This window comes from Papio anubis, chromosome 2, assembly GCF_008728515.1.
Source record: "Papio anubis isolate 15944 chromosome 2, Panubis1.0, whole genome shotgun sequence".
Classification (NCBI taxonomy): domain Eukaryota; kingdom Metazoa; phylum Chordata; class Mammalia; order Primates; family Cercopithecidae; genus Papio; species Papio anubis.
In genome coordinates this window covers 139,601,027-139,619,125 of record NC_044977.1, presented here as the reverse complement: position 1 = coordinate 139,619,125, position 18,099 = coordinate 139,601,027, and the positions used below count along the sequence as shown (strand labels likewise).

General features: G+C 36.3%; 1 long non-coding RNA gene across 2 annotated transcripts; it reads left to right on the top strand.

The window, feature by feature from the left end:
• The first annotated feature begins 217 nt into the window (after positions 1-217).
• LOC116273813 lies at positions 218-16,510 on the top strand. 2 transcript variants are annotated; one of them, XR_004182251.1, is made up of 2 exons: positions 218-1,005; positions 16,304-16,510. It is a non-coding gene; the product is annotated as an uncharacterized LOC116273813 (long non-coding RNA). The 2 variants fall into 2 exon arrangements; XR_004182250.1 differs by having other exon boundaries at positions 218-1,747.
• The last annotated feature ends 1,589 nt before the right edge of the window (positions 16,511-18,099 follow it).

Here is an 18,099-nt window from a genome sequence, read left to right as displayed (position 1 = left end):
TAACATTACATAAAATACATATGATAGATGGATAGAGGTTTATATAGTCATTGAAAGAATATTTCAAATTTTAAATTTTAACTATTTTTTCATATTCAAATTCCTCTATCAATTCTTTATTCGTAGCTGCTATGTGAATCCAAGCAAATTTTTCATCTAGTGACCCTCTCCTGCAAAATCATTAAAGACAGTTGAACTAAACAATTCTTATGTCCATTTCAGCCCTAAAATCCTACATTTCTGTGTTCTAAAAGGTTAATTAATATGGTTTCTAAATCAAAGCATAATAACATTATACAAGGTACCTTGTTTTTGAGGATGAAAGAGAATATGCTAAAAAAGTTTTATTAACATTTTTCAGGTATATTGCTATATGTCAACTAAAACTTTGGAAATTAAATGATTGCATAAAGTATTATGATTATAACTACTGATTATGTAGAACATGTGTAGGCACAAAACATGCATCTAAAAAAGATCTTGCTTAGTTAAAAAAATCCTGTTTTTAGAGCACTATTAGTTTTGATAAGATAAACCATTTGTGTAAGGCATAATGAAAGGAAAAATTCTTTTATCAAATAGAGGGTTACATAGGAAAGGATGCATTCTCCAGAATTTTGATAGTTTAAAATATTTAATACTGTAAGAGTTCTTAGTAGATCAGTAAAAACACACCATGAAAAGTTATTTTTGAGGAGTACTTAAGCAGTTACAGCGTTATCATATGAAGGCAAATTATAATGTTCCTTCTTACTAACCAGGCCTCTGTGTACTTTTTGATCTTTTGCCTAAATACATTTCATATTCCTTGGTTATATGTAAAGAAAGCCACACATTTAGTCCAAACATAGGAGAAAAGTAATCGGGGCTTTCATTGGAATCCAGTAGATGAATACATTATTTACTGATAATCTTTGTTACGTGTACACAGCTGGGGCTGGAGGTATGGTCAACGTGGTAATAGAGATCACCAGAGGATACTTCAGACACCGCTACGACTGACTGGTATGGCTTTCTGCTCTTCACTCCTGTTTTAAAGATTGCTCAGACGTTTTCAAGAAATGTGTAGAAATATGTTTGAGGCTCAGCATGCTTCTCTTATTTTGCTGATAAAGAGTCTCTGGCATTAGCCAGACTTCTTGGAATAGTAATCTTTCTTAATAGCAAGCTAACATGTCCTCTAACAAAAAACCTTCCCTTCCCACTTTTTTTAACCAGTTTGCTGAGTTCCATGTCAGTATTCTTTTATTTCTTCATAAGAGCCTAAAATACCTTGCATTTTGGCAAAGTACATTTATTTTATTTTTTAGCTTCTAAATTATTTAAAACAAAAAGTGTCGACTGCTTGAACTTTCATTTTTATATCAACCAATATTTCCTGGTCTCCTTTTCAAACGAGCTAACTTTTCTGAAGATTTTTAAGAGGCCACCTGATTTCAGGAGTAAAAATAAGTGAATGAGAAGAAAATATTTACCATTTTCAACTACATCTGTGGCAAATAATCAAAATGTGCATATACCCAAACTACAAAGTATCTCTAGTTAAAATATAAGCTGTTTAACATTATCTTTAATGTTAGCAACCTCACAAATGCCTTCTCTACAAGTCAGGGCCTCACAGAAAGCCATAAAAGGAGAGGAATATAATTTCGCTTGCTGGCCCTTACTGAAAAGCTAAAATAGAATAGTAACAGAAATCATATTTGCCAGCCCTAACCGAAGGAGTTGTGAAACATCTAAGAAGATTGTAAGTTATTATAAAAATGTCGTAATTACCATGCTATTAACTATGCCTTATAGGAGCTGAAACTTTTGTTTAACCAAAAATTATTTCAAGAACAGGCAGCTAATTACTTACATTTAGAAAATATATTGCATACAAAGATATGGAACATTTTAAAATGTAGCTTTAAGTTGAAATGCAATAGTCCATTTTTTTACTCCCTAGTAAGAACTAGGATTTTTGAAATGATATTTTCAAGTATAGTAAGAATATCTTTGAAATAATTCACTTCTTTTTCCAGTTGTTAGACTCAAAAGATTTTTTAAAACTGTGTCATTTATTTCATAAATTGTGAATTCTTTAAAGCAAACATGAGTGTGTGAAAGTTAAAGCACATCTGCAGTAAGAAATTACGTGATTCTTACAATGAGTTATTGCTCTTTTTAAAAGTGATTCATTGGCTATGGCTTGGGTAGCTTAACCCTTTGAAGTATGCATATCTGTGTATTCAGATTACACATGTTTTGAAAAATTCATAAGTTTTGAATTACAGGTATGTATGTGGAATTGTGAGGTTAATACAGAAAGTTTGGATGAAATGCCACTTTGGCAGAACCCTAAAGATTAGTGTCAGCTATGGGATCTTTTTGCTGATGTAATAATGCACACTTCAGTTCACCTTAAACAATGACTCTCTATCTTGACTACTGCATTATGTCATTACATACTGTATTTATGGCTTTTTCAGGTATAACTGTGAAAGCTTTATTGAATTATTTTTCATTTCTTTTCTAATTACGATTTTCAATTTATGTCATATCCAAGGGAACATAACAAGAAACTAAATCAATTTATTTCTCTGTGTTTCTTGTTTAATAAAAAGAAAACTAAACTTTTCTGATTTTTTTCTGAAATTGCTTTTTCATGCTTTCTTAAAAACAAATTTATCTTTAAATTTAAATTCAAATATGAAATCCTTTGCCAAGATACATGTTTAGCATTTTTTTTTTTCCTTCAGAGAACTTTGTTCCCAGTAAGAATAATTTATCCTGGTCCCAAAACAGTTTTAAACTGGAAAAAGAAGTCGCTTTTAAGAAACCAAAATGGACATTTTTGTCTTAAATGAATCTACCAATGCCTTCTTTCTCCTTTTCTCCACTATTCTCACTCACACACACTTCAACAAGTCTACCCACACCCTATTTTCCACTCCACACTGTTTCTTCCCTACAGTAAGTCCTTTTCAGGCTACTTCGTGGTTTGTCCATAGCCTAGGCAATGCAAATATCACCCAAATGAGTCCCTGAGATCCATGTTAATAGAAGCTATACAATGTAGTGATAAGAACCAGTTGGCTTCTCTGTCTCCAAATACTGACCTAATACATGTTTGCAGATTAGATTTACAATAGATGAATTTACATACAGTTCTGTGCTCTGTAGAGTACTGTAGTTGCTTTAGAGTCAGAACGGCAAAATGTGGCTCTTCTGAACTTAGAAGAGAAAATTCTGACCCCTCCTCCTTCCCCATTTTAATGGTTTGACTAACCATAGACAAACACCCTTAGCATATTTGGGGAAGTAAGTTGTTATTTTATCGGTTTGAGGACTTCTCTAAATTTATCTTTTATATGCTCTCCAGCCCTGGGCTGTGATGTTTTCTGGTTGTCTTCAAACATCCGAAAAGGCAAAAGCTCTTGCTCTCAGTTCTTATTAACTTCTTGTCACAACAGGAATAGTCTGTTAATCTCATTGGCCTATAAACTTATTTTTTTTCTTTCCTTGGTTTTCTCCCCAAAACATTCCCCAACTTAATTTGCTGCTTGGAACTTCTATATTGAAGACCACCCATTTCCTTATCTATTTCCCTGCTCATTCTTCACTGTATCTATGGATACATCTGATGCTCTTTATTCTTAAAAGGATGAGAAAATAAGAAATAGGAAGAAACTGAGGAGTTGTTTTAAATCTCAACCAATAAAATTATTAACATTACACCTAGCTGATATAAATCTATACACTCAAGTGTTCAAGAAATTTCATTTTCTTTTACTATCACAATTTTAAAAGTTTAATTCTAACTCTGAGACATCTTCCCATTGGGATGACAGGAAATTCAATCCCAGGCACTCTCAGTTCTCCCCATCTTCTCTCCCTCCCCTTCCCCCAGGCCCAGAGTTGTTAAGGAATAGATGTCAAATGGTGATGTGGAAACAGTAAAAGGTGGCACCTTTTCAAGAATGTGCCCTTCCTCTACATAGGTCCATCTGATTGCTGATCTTGCTTTGACAGATCTTCTGTATTTTCAACAGAAGGCATAAATGTTAATTTGTATGTGAATTCTTTCACATTGTAAATATTTATTTAAATGATGCCATTTAAAAATATATAGTTTTAAGCCAATTCAACCCATTGGCCACCATTTTACAACTTCTGTCTTGGACATAGTAAGTGCCATAACGGCACTTGCTATCAGGCTGCTTCGGCCTTTGTGCCCTGCATGAAGGCAAGGGTCAGCCTGGCTATGTGTCTGATAACTTTTCAGAGCCCAGGGGCTCAGGGGAGATGCTCACTTAGATAGCTTCTACCCTAACATTTGGTGATTATCATTTATTACAGAGTACTTTGTGCTTCAGGAGTTCTCTAGTACTAAAAGGTTGTTTGCACAAGCACAACAATAAAAAATTAATTACACCAAATAGTAGGTATTGCATGGTTCTTATCAGGTGAAACTAGAGGAAGTATTTGGCATGTTGCTTTATTCTTTGCAGAGATTCCATAATTCCAACACTATGAGGAATATATTGGTAAAAGGAGAGATGCTGGTGTCTGGCCCCCTAACACATGACGGGCTTCAAAAGTCCAGGCATGAGCAAATAGAAGATGTGTGAATCTGGACATGGATAAGGGAAAGAATGGAAAACAAAATTGCAAGAGATGATGTAGAGTAAACTGGATAGGATTTGGTACCAAAGATATAGAGAGTAATCTGGGCATAGTAGACACAGATGTCTACAGTTTAAGGACTCTATGGGTAAGAGGATGAATTTTTCCCTTCAACAAAACATTGACTAATGAAAAATTAGTTTTAGATTATCTATAATCAGTTCTATTTTTGGCAAATCAGATCATGACACTCCACATCTGAAAAGTTTCCATTGGCTCTCTGATATAAACAGGACATATTTTAGCCTCTTCTACTTGGTCTAAAAAGTCCTTTAACATACAACCTCAAACTGCCTCGCTAGTCCTTACATAGCACCCTGAATACTCAATATTCTACATCTACTCAAACACACTATTTTTTTCTTTGCTGTTTCTAAAACATGCCAGGCAAATGTCACAAGTATGTTGTATTCGCTGTTAAATTGGCAGAATAAGTTTATTCAAATCAGTTTGTGCCTAAAACAGCTCTCATTTTAGCTCTTGTCTATCTTTCCCCTACCCAAATCCTTTGAAAACAACTTGAGATTGTGTACAGAATTATGGTCATTCAATAGGTTTTTACTTTCTTAAGACTGATTATTTCAGTGAAAATAAAAATTCTCTACCATTCTTACTAGTTAAGCTACTTTGAACAAGTGACTGAACTGTTTTTCTTTTTTTTTTAATTTTGGGGTGCTAATTGTGAACATTAAATAAGTCCATGTTTGTACATTAGATAGTCAAAAAATGTTAGATTCCAATTAACTGATCAATAATTTGGCCAAAAGGAAATTTAGGCCACAAAAAATACAGGACATGGGAAAGGGGAGTAAAGGATAGAAGAAAAAAAGAGGAAATATTGATAGTTGTGTCCCTCCAACAAAGTCCCTTTTGATACTGTTTACTGGTAGACAGTAAATAGGCTCTTCCTAGAAAATTTAAAACATATATTTGTTAATTTATCGAGTGCTAGAAGTATAAATTTACTTAGTAAAATACTACTTCTACTAAAAAATTGGATAGCTTTGTAGATAGCTTATAAAAATACTTGATTCTTACTATTGTGTCAACAAATATTTAAAATAAGTACCATGCCCTGTCAAAATCACACTAATGCCATATTTTTGCATAAAGTAAACATTCCTGGTGACAGATAGAGGGCAATAAATATGCTTGAGAAAATACCTTATATTTCATCCGGGCACAGTGGTTCACGCCTGTAATCCCAACACTTTAGGAGGTCGAGGCAGGCAGATCATGAGGTCAGGAGATGGAGACCATCCTGGCCAACATGGTGAAACCCCATCTCTACTGAAAACACAAAAATTAGCTGGGTGTGGTGGCACTTGCTTGTAATCCCAGATACTCAGGAGGTTGAGGCATGAGAATCTCTTGAACTTGAGAGGCGGAGGTTGCAATGAGCCGAGATCATGCCACTCCACTCCAGCTTGGTGACAGAGCAAGACTAGGTCTCAAAAAAAAAAAAAAAAAAAAGAAAAGAAAGAAAGAAAAAAAGAAAAAGAAAATACCTTATATTTCTATTCTTCCCAAAAGATGTATCAAAGGTGACTGTGAATGAAAATCATTTTCTGCAGCAGTGATATGGTCTGGCCCTGTGACCCCACCCAAATCTCATCTCCAATAGTAATCCCCACGTGTGGAGGGAAGGACCTGGTGGGAGGTGATTGGCTCATGGGGATGGTCTCCCCCATGCTATTCTCGTGGTAGTGAATGAGTTCTCACAAGATCTGATGGTTTAAAAATGTGGAACTTCTCTCTTTCTCTCTCTCATGCTGCCATGTAAGACCTGCTTTGCTTCGCCTTTACCTTTTGGCATGATTGTAAGTTTCTTAAGGCCTCCAGAGACATGCGGACCTGTGAGCCAGTTAAACTTTTTTTCTTTATAAATTATCCAGTCTCACGTAGTTTTTTATAGCAGTGTGAAAATGGACTAATACAAGCAGTAAGCTGGATTTTGAGAGAATTGACAGGAAGAACTTTGCCTAGGATAATGAACACTGTACTTCTGATACCCTTGGTTGTTTTCAGCTATCATCAGTTAGTTACAAGAGTTCAGACAGGTCTTATTTGTGCCTGTCTTCAGAAAAAAATAAAGAAAAGAAAGGAAGGAAAGAAGGGCAGGAAGGAGGAAGATAGGCTATATTGCCTTTGGTCTGGAATTTCAGCCACAATTCCAGCCTTGTATTTGCTAACCACCTGTTTCTGGCCCTCTAGTTTCATTCTCCTGCTGTCCTAACCACTTAGTGCTAGATGCATCTTTGTTCTCCCATCTCTGACATTGAACTTGGCTAAAATTTGTCATACTCTATTCTCTTTCCCATAAAGGTAGTCTATGTTCATTCCTAGCAAATGACTGTCTTGTGCCAAAGGTCATCACCCCACCTCAATGGAGTCTAGAGAATTAGATTCACAAATCCTCCCACTTATACCTCTATTACTACTGTGCAACTCCCCATTCTATTCATAAAACTGGCTACTCATAAGAAGAATATCTTTAGGAAATGGTTTGTGGCTGTGGAAAGCTCAGAGATAGCCCTCTGGCTAAAAGGAGGAGTTAATTTAAGTCACTCCAAACAGATTACATATCTGTTTTTTCCCTCTCTGTGTCTCCCCAGTCTGTTTTCTATGATTAGAAAATAATGTTTAAAAGTGATTTGTGATTCAGCTCTTGCTGCAAAGTGGGTATTTGTAGTTACAACTACAAATTGGCTTAACCCATTAAAGTCTTTGTGCAAAAAACCTTGGGATGAGAACGTGCTTACACTGACAAACCAGTCAAGACAAGTTTTTCAAAGGGTCTGTCAGGAGGAAGCATATGGAGTGAAGACTGCAAATGAGGACAGCTAACTTGTCCTTGTCCTTCTCCTGTCTTTTCACTTTTCAGAAAGGTTCAGAGAAAGAAGGTACACAACTTTCACTATAATCGATTCCAGTGATTCTCCTAACATTGCAGCTTGGAAGTTTAGTTCTTTTAAGTGTCCACATCCTTTTTTCCTATAGCCATTTAGGTCCATTTACCTTTCTGCTGAATTCAATGGCAGCTGTTCAGTCCTCCAGTGTACCCGTTTCATAGTCTTTGCTAGTGTTTGATGTACTTATTATGTCTAGTTTATATCAACTTGTTCCTTTTTACTCATTTCCTTAGGTACAGTCTCAAAATTTTAATCACTGTTCAGTTTTCAAGATGTTCATTGTTGTGATCTGTGTCCTTGTCTGTATCAATGTAGGATTTAGTTTGCATACATTAACACAGGCTTAGAAAAACAATAAAGACATTTTTCTTTTCTAATGTAATAAGGAATCTGGTAATAGTAACTGCCGCTGGTTCATCAGCTCAAAAAATGTTAGGACTTGGCTCCCTCAGGTGCTTTAGATACTTGTGATTATATGATATCTACACTATCTTCAGTCATCAGTCCAAATTCAAGGCAAGAGAAGGAAGGACAGGGAAAAAGTCAAGAGGCCCTACACCTGGTCAGGGCAGCTGAATCTGCTAGACCCTTTAAAAGACTTTCCCAGAACTGTATCCAGTGACTTCACTTACATTTCTCTGGCCAACTATAATGGTAGGGAAGACTAGAAAGTTTCATATATTAGGTAGGCTCCTTGATCTTCATACAAAAATTTTATATTTTGTTAGGAAGGGAAAAGAGAGGAATTAATATTAGGTAAACAGTTAACAGCCTATATTATAATGTCTTTCTCTTCTACAGTATCATAAACCCTTATTCATAATAGAAAAAGCACAAGATTTTAGATTAAGGACCCACGGTGGAATGGTTAATTTTATATGTCAACTTGACTAGGCCACAGTACCCTAATATTTGGCCCAACATTAGCCTCGATGTCATTTTGAGGGTACTGTTTAGATGTGATTAACATTTAAATTAGTAGACTTTGAAAGCAGATAAAAATTGTTCTTAATATGGGTAGGTATCATCTAGTCAGTTGAAGGCCTTAATAGCAAAAGACTGAGATTCCCAAAGGAAGAGAGAATTCTGCCTCCAAACTACCTTCAGACTCAAACTGCAGCATCAGTTCTTTCCTGGATTTTCAGCCTGCTGATCTGCCTTAGATTTCAGACTTCCCAGTCTCCACAATCAATTCCTTAAAATCTCTCTCTCTCTCTCTCTCTCTCTCTCTCTCTCTCTGTATGTTTGCAGAAAACATACACCCACATACATATTCACATTGTTCTGTTTCTCTAGAGAACTTTAATATACTGAGTTTGAGTTTGGGATCCCAGACTAAGTAGTTAGGTAAATGTGGATGGGTACCTAAGATTCAGAATCAGTTGGTATAAACCAGGAATACCAGGAATGTTAAGGCTGTGCTCTAAAACCTTGAAAAGGTATGAGGATGGTGGATGGGAAGTATGTGGGAGGAATCCTGGGTCTTCTCATTTCATTGCTATACTCTTGTTTCAACTGCAGCTTCATTTCTATTTATTGGGATTTTAAAATTTGAGCTTCCCCATTAAATTCTATTTGAAGAAGTTGATCTGATTAAAATAACACAGCAACTGATCTTTAAGTTTCAGTCTAGTTCTGACAAATAAGTTTTTTAATTAAATGGATTTAGCTCAAAATATTCTGGGATCGCCAACTGGTAGGGCCAGTTGGGATTTTAGGTGTAGGAGCTGATCCAAAGTAGATGGGATCCCCTAAAATATTCAATGCCCCAAATGACAGTGTCCTAAGAGGTGTTGCTAACCTAGATTCAATTAGTATAAATATATGAGTGATTCAGTCTAGGGTGTAAAGAACAACAGTGGGAGTTGTCTGACAGTGAAGAAAGTTGAAGTCGGTGTGTTGTGGTGTCATGGGTTGAAGTCATTGTTTAGTTTGGTCTGAGGCTGCACAGGTAATTCTCTGCCCTCATTCTGGAAGTGGAGGAAGTGGTCCTGATATACTCACTCACTCTTAATCAAATTCCCTCAGGAGCAGAGATTACTCTTGACACCCAGGTCTGTTAACACAGTGAGTCTAGCGAAGACAAATAAGATCTGACACTAAGATCATACAGGGCGTTTTTATTTCATAAAACTTTTTGCCCACAAGAGATACTCAATAAAAACATGTTAAATAAATAAATCCACTGTAACACTGTAACTTAAACATGGAGTCTAAAGGTCAGCATACTGTTTAATGTAAAAGTATTATGTGTGTTCTTAAGGAGATGTTCTCATTAGATAGGGATTTGTCAAAGTTTCAGAGATTATTTCTTCTCAGAAGGAAATTCTTGTTTTTCAAGCTCTAAGAATAGTTCTAGAGAAAGATGTTAAATTAACAAGAAAATCTGTATATGGTGTTTTAGACCATCTTACTACGTAATTTTCTCTTTTTTATTGGGCTACATGAGAACATCCCTACAAGGAGAAAAAAAATCATTTTTATCATAATATTAAGAAATACAATACAAATAGAGTTTACTGTTGAAACTAACTCTATAATTGACCCAAATTAGTTCTCTGTAAAATTTGACCAATCAATTTTTTTTTTCTATCATTCAGTTTATTCTGTAATAGCTTTAGGAGAGCTTATATTGACCAAATGACTATCAAGATGTAGCTTTAATTTTATAACATAAAGTCTGTAGCAGTATAAATGATTAAGAGCTCTTGTTGTTGACACTGTTGTTAACTGTGTTAGCAGGCTCTAATTCCCGAGAATTCTGAGTACAATTCTGCAACCTTGGATAAGTTATTTGGTTTCTATAAATTTCAACAGTTCCCTCATGTGTTAAATAGAGATAATAATAATAGTACCTACTCCCTGATAGGTACTGATTTTGGAGATTATATGAAAAAGTGCATATAAAATGCTTAGCCAAGTGTCTAACACCTAATGTTTGAAAAATAGATGTTTTAGTCATAATTTTTACATTTTGATAGCTAGATTTAATAGATATAAATTGTTTTTCATTTTCAAATATAAGTGAAATTTTGTTAAGTGGTTAGTGATTACAATCCTTTCTTATGTGCAAAATGTCTTATTCCTACATGAAAAATATTATCTAAACAGTATTATAGTCTTAAACAGCTCTTCTTACTTTGTCTTAGGGAAAATGTTTTCATGAAATGAAAAGTCCTTCTTCAGATCAATAAGTGTAAGATCAGAGAGGCAATGGGTCAGGAAAATCAGTATGAAGGATGAAAAGTGGGGAGGGAGACACTGAGGGACAGAGGAAAGGAGAAAAGACCAAACTGCTATTTGGCTGTGTAAAAAGTTTAGGGCAACTGGCTTCTGGGTAACTGGAACTGAACTCTCAACACTGGGGCTGATTAACAATTGTATCACTACTCTCCCCTCCCCAGAGACTACTCCACTGGGCATCTCTATTATTAGGGCTCTTCAAACTAGTATTCTCAGCGTTATCTCAAGGTGATATTCACATGAGCTACTTTCAAAGTGCCTGAAGTATGTTGCAACTTCTGTTATTTACTACTTATAATGTAAGAAATCAAACTCTACAGGATCACAATTAAGGAAGAAATGGGGGCAGTGAGAGTTAGGAAAGACATTAAATTTAGAAACTACTAAAGGGAAAATTTAGCTCAGTGGCCTAAGGATGTTTTGAATTGCTAAATACTGTAGGATGAGGCAACTGTCTTTTAGCCAGAGGCAAAGGGCTTTAAGTGGGCCTAAAAGCAGGGAGACTGCCAACCAGGAGGAGAAGGCAAAAACAGGACTGGCAGATAGAACTGAGGCTAGCTGGTTGTATTAGTGAAGAGGCAGTAGTTCTCGCAAGGAAACTGGCATCGTTGGCGTTGGTTCAAGTTGAGAAGCAAGCCAGAATCTGAGTTGGAAATCTGAAACTCTCATAGACTTGAAGAGCATTTTGATCAATATCTCTCCTCTATTCTGCTATTATAGGAAGTCTGTCTCTGTTGGTTTGATTATTTAGCTTTCATCACCACCCAAATAGCAATACCAGAATTGTTCACAAATCCGTATTAACATTTTCTGTGTATTTTTTCTCTTTATTCTTATTTGACTATATTCTTCTATCAGTAGTAACGCAATTTTTCAGTTCCTATCTCGAAGTACATAACATTTGTTTTTCGATTCTTTCCTTTTTCTTTTCCCCTATCCTGGTAGAAACCCTTCTCAGGCAGGAAGAGTGAAATTGCTCAGTAACTGGGGAAGGCAGCTTTCTGCCCAAGTGGGTGTTTTGTTTTGAGATACCCTCAAGCAAGAATTTTGTAACAGACACGAAGAAGTCTCAAGGCAGATCTATTGAATAGTAACATTCAAACCTTCTTCCGTGAGGAATTCATACACATACTACTGTTGTTTTCATTTTGAGTGACAGTGTGATGAACTGGAAAGAACAAAAGCTCTTCTGCCGCACAGAGCCAAGATTGAATCCTGACTCTCCTATTTTTGCTCTCGTAAACTTGAGCAAATGATTTCACCTCTGGAGTATCAATTTTTCTTTCTGTAAAAGTGAGATGCTATCCATTTTGGAGAACCGTTAGCATGAGGTAAGAAATTATAGGGGGAGATACAGCATATGATAAGCACTCAATAAGTTGTCGTTTTCATCATCTTTGTTATTACTAATCATATTTCCCATATTGTCAAGTCATTGTAAAATATTGATAATTTTACATATGTTCTATGAAATTATCATACTTTCCATACTTTGCTAATTAGTAACATCTTTTATCATTGGATAAAAGGTAGGGCTCTTAAAGCACAGAATTTACAGAATGTATGTGGTGGCGATGCTGATTTTCACTTCCAGAAATCTTCGTGCTCAATTCCTTTCTTTAAAATTCTGATAGTTAAATAAGTGCAAAGTAAGACATAATTTTGGCCAGGTGCGGTGGCTCACGCTTGTATTCCTAGCACTTTGGGAGGCCGAGGCGGGCGGATCACCTGAGGTCAGGAGCTTGAGACCAGCTTGACCAACATGGAGAAACCCCATCTCTACTAAAAACACAAAATTAGCCAGGCATGGTGGCACATACCCAGTAGTAATCCCAGCTACTCGGGAGGATGAGGCAGGAGAGTCATTTGAGCCTGGGAGGTGGAGGTTGTGGTGAGCAGAGATCGTGCCACTGCACTCCAGCCTGGGCCACAAGAGCGAAACTCCGTCAAAAAAAAAAAAAAAAAGACATAATTTTGGTCCCCAGGCAAAATTAACCTAGGATGGAATATGGAGAAAACACAGGAAAGAACAATTCAATGGGTGCTGTATATACGAAACAAAGTTAAGAGAAAGTTGGGTAGGTGGATCAGCAAAGGCTATGATAGCCCTGAAAAGATTTAACATAGAGACATGGGGAACGAAATGAGGAGAAGGAAATTTTGGGTGGAGGAACCAGCATGATAGTAGATGCAAGTCCAGGCAGGGTGTCTCAAACCTGATATCTCAACACTTTGGGAGGCCAAGGCAGGAGGACTGCTTGAGGCCAGGTGTTCAAGACTAAACTAGGCAACATAGCAAGATCTTATCTCTACAAAAATATTTTAAAATTAGGCAAGTGTGGTGGCACTCACCTGTAGTCCTAGTCGCTCAGGAGGCTGAGGTGAGAGCATTGCTCAGAATTCCCAGGAGTCCCTGGAGTGCAGAAGTTCCAGGGTTTAGTTAGCTATGATCGCACCACGGCACTCCAGCCTCAGCCATACCACAAGACTGTCCCTAAAACAACAACAACAACAACAACAACAAAAAGATAGTAGATACAGGATATAAGAATCTGTGGCAATTTTGGTGATAAAACTGTTGGCATGTTGTTGACCAACTCTTTTCAAACTCTTAATGGATCAACCACCTTTCCAAATAAAATGTTATATAGAACTCTAATGTAAAAAATTTCAAAGTTATAATTAGAATACAGTTACTTTATAGATTCAAGTTTACACAGTTACTCTTACAATGTTCTGTCTTAATGACATCTAGACATTTGAATCCCGGGTTAATAAACAGCAATTACAGTCTCAGCATCCACTGTACTTGTAACAAAACTTTGTAAAGCTTCTAATAACTACAGATTATTAGGTTTCCAGATAATTCACTTGAAAAACCACTATGGTAGAGAATCTGAAGTACAAACTGACAGGTTTGCCCTTAACTCAGTTAAAAATTTGAAGGTTTCTTAGTGTGGGAATGATATAGAATAACACTGCTCTGGAAAGGCTAATTTTATAAAAGGAACAGGATGAACTAGATGAAATAAAGATCAGAGGCAAGGAGACCTCATTATTAGCAGGCTGTTGAAATAGTGCGAAAGGGGTTGAACCACAGTGGAGTAAGAATGAGGTATTCATTAGCATTCTAGTTTAAATTAGAGCTTGATTTTAATTTTACAATCTTAGAGATACTATAGCTATTATTACTCCTACATTTAACACATATAATTTTGTTGGCTTCAATCAAATTTTAATTCTCTGAAAATTAACTGTTACATAAGAAATGGAACTTCTTGTAATTATTCTGAATGTTGACTTAGAGTTGTATTTGGTTGAAAATGCTAATTTGAAAGAGTTTTTTTGTTGTTGCTGTTTGTTTGTTTGTTTTCTTTAGAGTTTTAGTTCTTTAGCTCTTGGCTTAGGTCAGTCTTTCCAGCATGAGACTCATTGGATGTAAATCACATGCCATTATTTAAATGTATAAAAGTATTAATAACTTGGTTTAAGTAAGTCCAGACCCTTTGTTTTACATTTCTATTTTCTGTTACATGACTTAATATAAGACAGGATTTATTTTTTCTTAAAATCTTTTCTAAAGAGTATGCTTTCGTCTGATACTGAAACCAGAGTTTAGAGAGAAAAGTTTATAATAGCTTTGTTGCAAGGCTCTAAAAATCAAAGGCAAGTATTTTGAAGACATAAATAGCTACGTCTAAAGGTTCTATCATACTTTATTTATCAATCATCACCAAGCAAAGTGATATTCCATATAAGTAAAAATTCCAAAATAATGAATGTTTATTGCTTTAGATGACTTGTTTTTCCATTTCAGTCACTTTGAAAATCTTCTAAAATGCATTCCACACTGCCTTGCTGTTGGAACAACAGTATCATTACAAAATTTTCTTAATACTCTTTTTCAAAATTCAGATTCCTTTCTGGGTACTAATAGTCATTTTTGTTTCCAAAGCACCTAATTTCTTCAGATTTCTCATCCGTAACCATTAGTCAGCCTTCACAGAACACTGAAACAATAAACATACAAGAAAGGTTCTTAAAATTGCATATAAAGTAAAATTAAAAATAAGTGATGACTTTAAAGACCACTTTGTGGCAGCCAGGCATAGTGGCTCACACCTGTAATCCCAACACTTCGGGAGGCCAAGGCTGGTGGATCACTTGAGGTCAGGAGTTGGAGACCTGCCTGACCAGCATGGCGAAACCCTATCTGTACTAAAAATACAAAAAAATTAGCCAGGTGTGGTGGCACACACCTGTGGTCCCAGCTACTCAGGGGGCTGAGGCAAAAGAATTGTTAGAACCCAGAAGGCAGAAGTTGCAGTGAGCTGAGATCACGCCATTGCACTCTAGCCTGGGCAACAAAGTGAGGCTCTATCTCAAATTAAAAAAAAAACAAAAAGGCCGGGCGCGGTGGCTCAAGCCTGTAATCCCAGCACTTTGGGAGGCCGAGACGGGCGGATCACGAGGTCAGGAGATCGAGACCATCCTGGCTGACACGGTGAAACCCCGTCTCTACTAAAAAATACAAAAACTTAGCCGGGCGAGGTGGCGGGCGCCTGTAGTCCCAGCTACTCGGGAGGCTGAGGCAGGAGAATGGCGTAAACCCAGGAGGTGGAGCTTGCAGTGAGCTGAGATCCGTCCACTGCACTCCAGCCTGGGCGACAGAGCGAGACTCTGTCTCAAAAAAAAAAAAAAAAAAAACGAAAAAAACCACTTTGTGGCAGCCATGTAGCAATCAGAGATATTTTACTGGTATTCTTCATATTGTCTCCAAACTATTAAAGTTATTGGATAACTTCTGATTAGGTGGAATATGATTGATTTTCTGTGACAGTTGATTTTAGGTGATTTATATTAAAAGACATGATACAGAGGATATCGGGAAAGTATTCCACTCAATTAAATAAATTAACCATTGTTTTGAGAGGCATGGTTGCATGGAAAGACATCCACTTCATACTGGATATTATAATAGTTGCTACAAGGAAAGTTTACTTTCTGACCAGACATCTCTGTGCTCCCATTGCATTTTACACCATCCCATATCACAGTTCTTGTCTTGTTTTCTTATAGCTGTTTTGCTTAAAATCTTTCTGCCCCTTTCAACTAAACAAACAAACAAAAAGTCCTAAGGGGAAAGATATGCCTGATTTATAGACACAAAGTAAGTACCCAGTATGCACTTATTTTTTGTTTGTAATTAAAATGTCAGGGTCAGCTTAAAACTAGACAGATGCCAGAAACTGAAAACGAAAACGAAGAATAACTCATAACTCATTCTCTCTGGTTCTAGTCCTTGAGGGAATCTGCTAGATTACACACACACACACACACACACACACACACAGAGAGAGAAAAGAAAAGAAAAAAAAAAGAAAAGAAAAAGAAAAAACACTCCTGCCAACCCCTACATACTATCTCTATATCTCTACATCTCTACCCTAACTTTCTAATCTCCTTTCCAACACTTCCAGGTAATGGTCCTCTGCTCCAGCTACACCAATTCTTGAAGGTCTCATTTCACCATGGAAACTATCGTCTGTATTTTCTTCCAACTTATCTGGAGTTGATCCCCAACTCTCAAGTCCTGGAACAGAGAGAAAAGAACACTGAATATGTTCATCGTTTTGATTTTGAAACCAAAAATTTATTAAAAGTGACAAAGAGGTTGAAGGAAATCCCTATAACGCTTTCTTTCATCATTTCCCAATGTGCGATCAGTACAAAGCTAGGCCTTCTGTATATATCCTTTATTATCCTGATAAGAAGTTACTTTTATACCAATTTTTAAGGACAAAAAACAGAAGTTTAGAGATATTAAGTAGTAAAGTCGTCTCTCAGTATCCGTGGGGGGACTGGTTCCAGGACCCCCAGGAATATCAAAATCCATACAAACTGAATTACCTTACATAAAATGGTGTAGTATATGGATATAACCTATGCACAGGTTTTCATCTATGCACATATTCCCATGTATTTCAAACAACCTTTGATTACTTATAATACCTAATACAGTACCTGTACATCACTTCATTCTTGTGGGTTCAACGTAGTTCAGTGCATGTCAATTTTAAGTTTTGCTGTTTGATACTTTGTGGAATTTTTTACCTATATATTTTTCACTCACAGTTGGTTGAATCTATGGATATGAAACACACAAATGCAGACGGCTAATTGTGTGTCCAGAGACACGAAAGAGAACATTATAGATACAGGATGAAAGCCAGGTTTGCTCAATCTCATGGTGCTGTGTCTTAGAGCAAATAGTATTCTCATGTTTCCTGGTCTCACCTTTCATTGCAAAAGAGTCTCCATTTTCAGAAGCAACCTGGCATTTTCATGAAAGCTACCCTGATGTGCTCTGTCCTCCCTAGCTGTCAAAACCTTTTTCCTCCAGGTTCTGTAAGCCTGAGAGCACTGACTTGTTAAATTACAAATAGTTATATAGGGAACCAGATTAATACACAGCAGCCAGATTCATACACAGCAGCATTTTAGTAATGAATTTGGGAAAAACTAAAAATTTTCAGGAACATGCTGGAATGTCAGGCACTGTGAGCAGATCCTTGGAAGGTATTTGGGGGCAAGGATATTTACTGGAAACCCATCAAAGGCAGAAAAAGCTGCTTTTTGAAATGCGTATAATCTAATCTTTTCTAGTGACAGAATGACAATTTACATCCAATGTTTGTGGTAGTAGAAGAATTGTTTTATTTAGCCGGAAAGAGGGATATGGATGGTAATGGTTGATGTCTCTGTGTTTAACATGTAGATTGAACAGGAAGTGTGAACTATTAGAAGTAGAAGGCAGATGGAAGGACATGACAATTGAATGAAATGTCAGAAAGAAAATGAATGCACTAGATTTTCTTTTCACAGAGTAACAGTTTCCTTTCCATGACAAGAGACACAGGGACATGCTTATAGATGACAAAGCAATTTTCTTCAATTTACGGTATTTCTTTAGTGCAGGGCTGTCCAATAGAATATCTGTAATAATGGAACATTTTTATTTCTCAGCTGTCTAATAAAATACCCACTAGCTACATATGGCTATTAAGAACTTGAAATGTAGCAAGTGCTATTAAGGAGCTAATGCTTTTAAATTTTTAATTAATCTAAATGTAAATAGCCTCATATTGGACAGTGAAGCAGGCAAAATAGGCATTGAAGCCATTTCTCCACCTTTCCTGTCAAATTTAATAACATTGAGTTTTGGTTACATTTTATTTTTTTAAGTATTATCAAGAATTTGAAGCTATATTGCTGG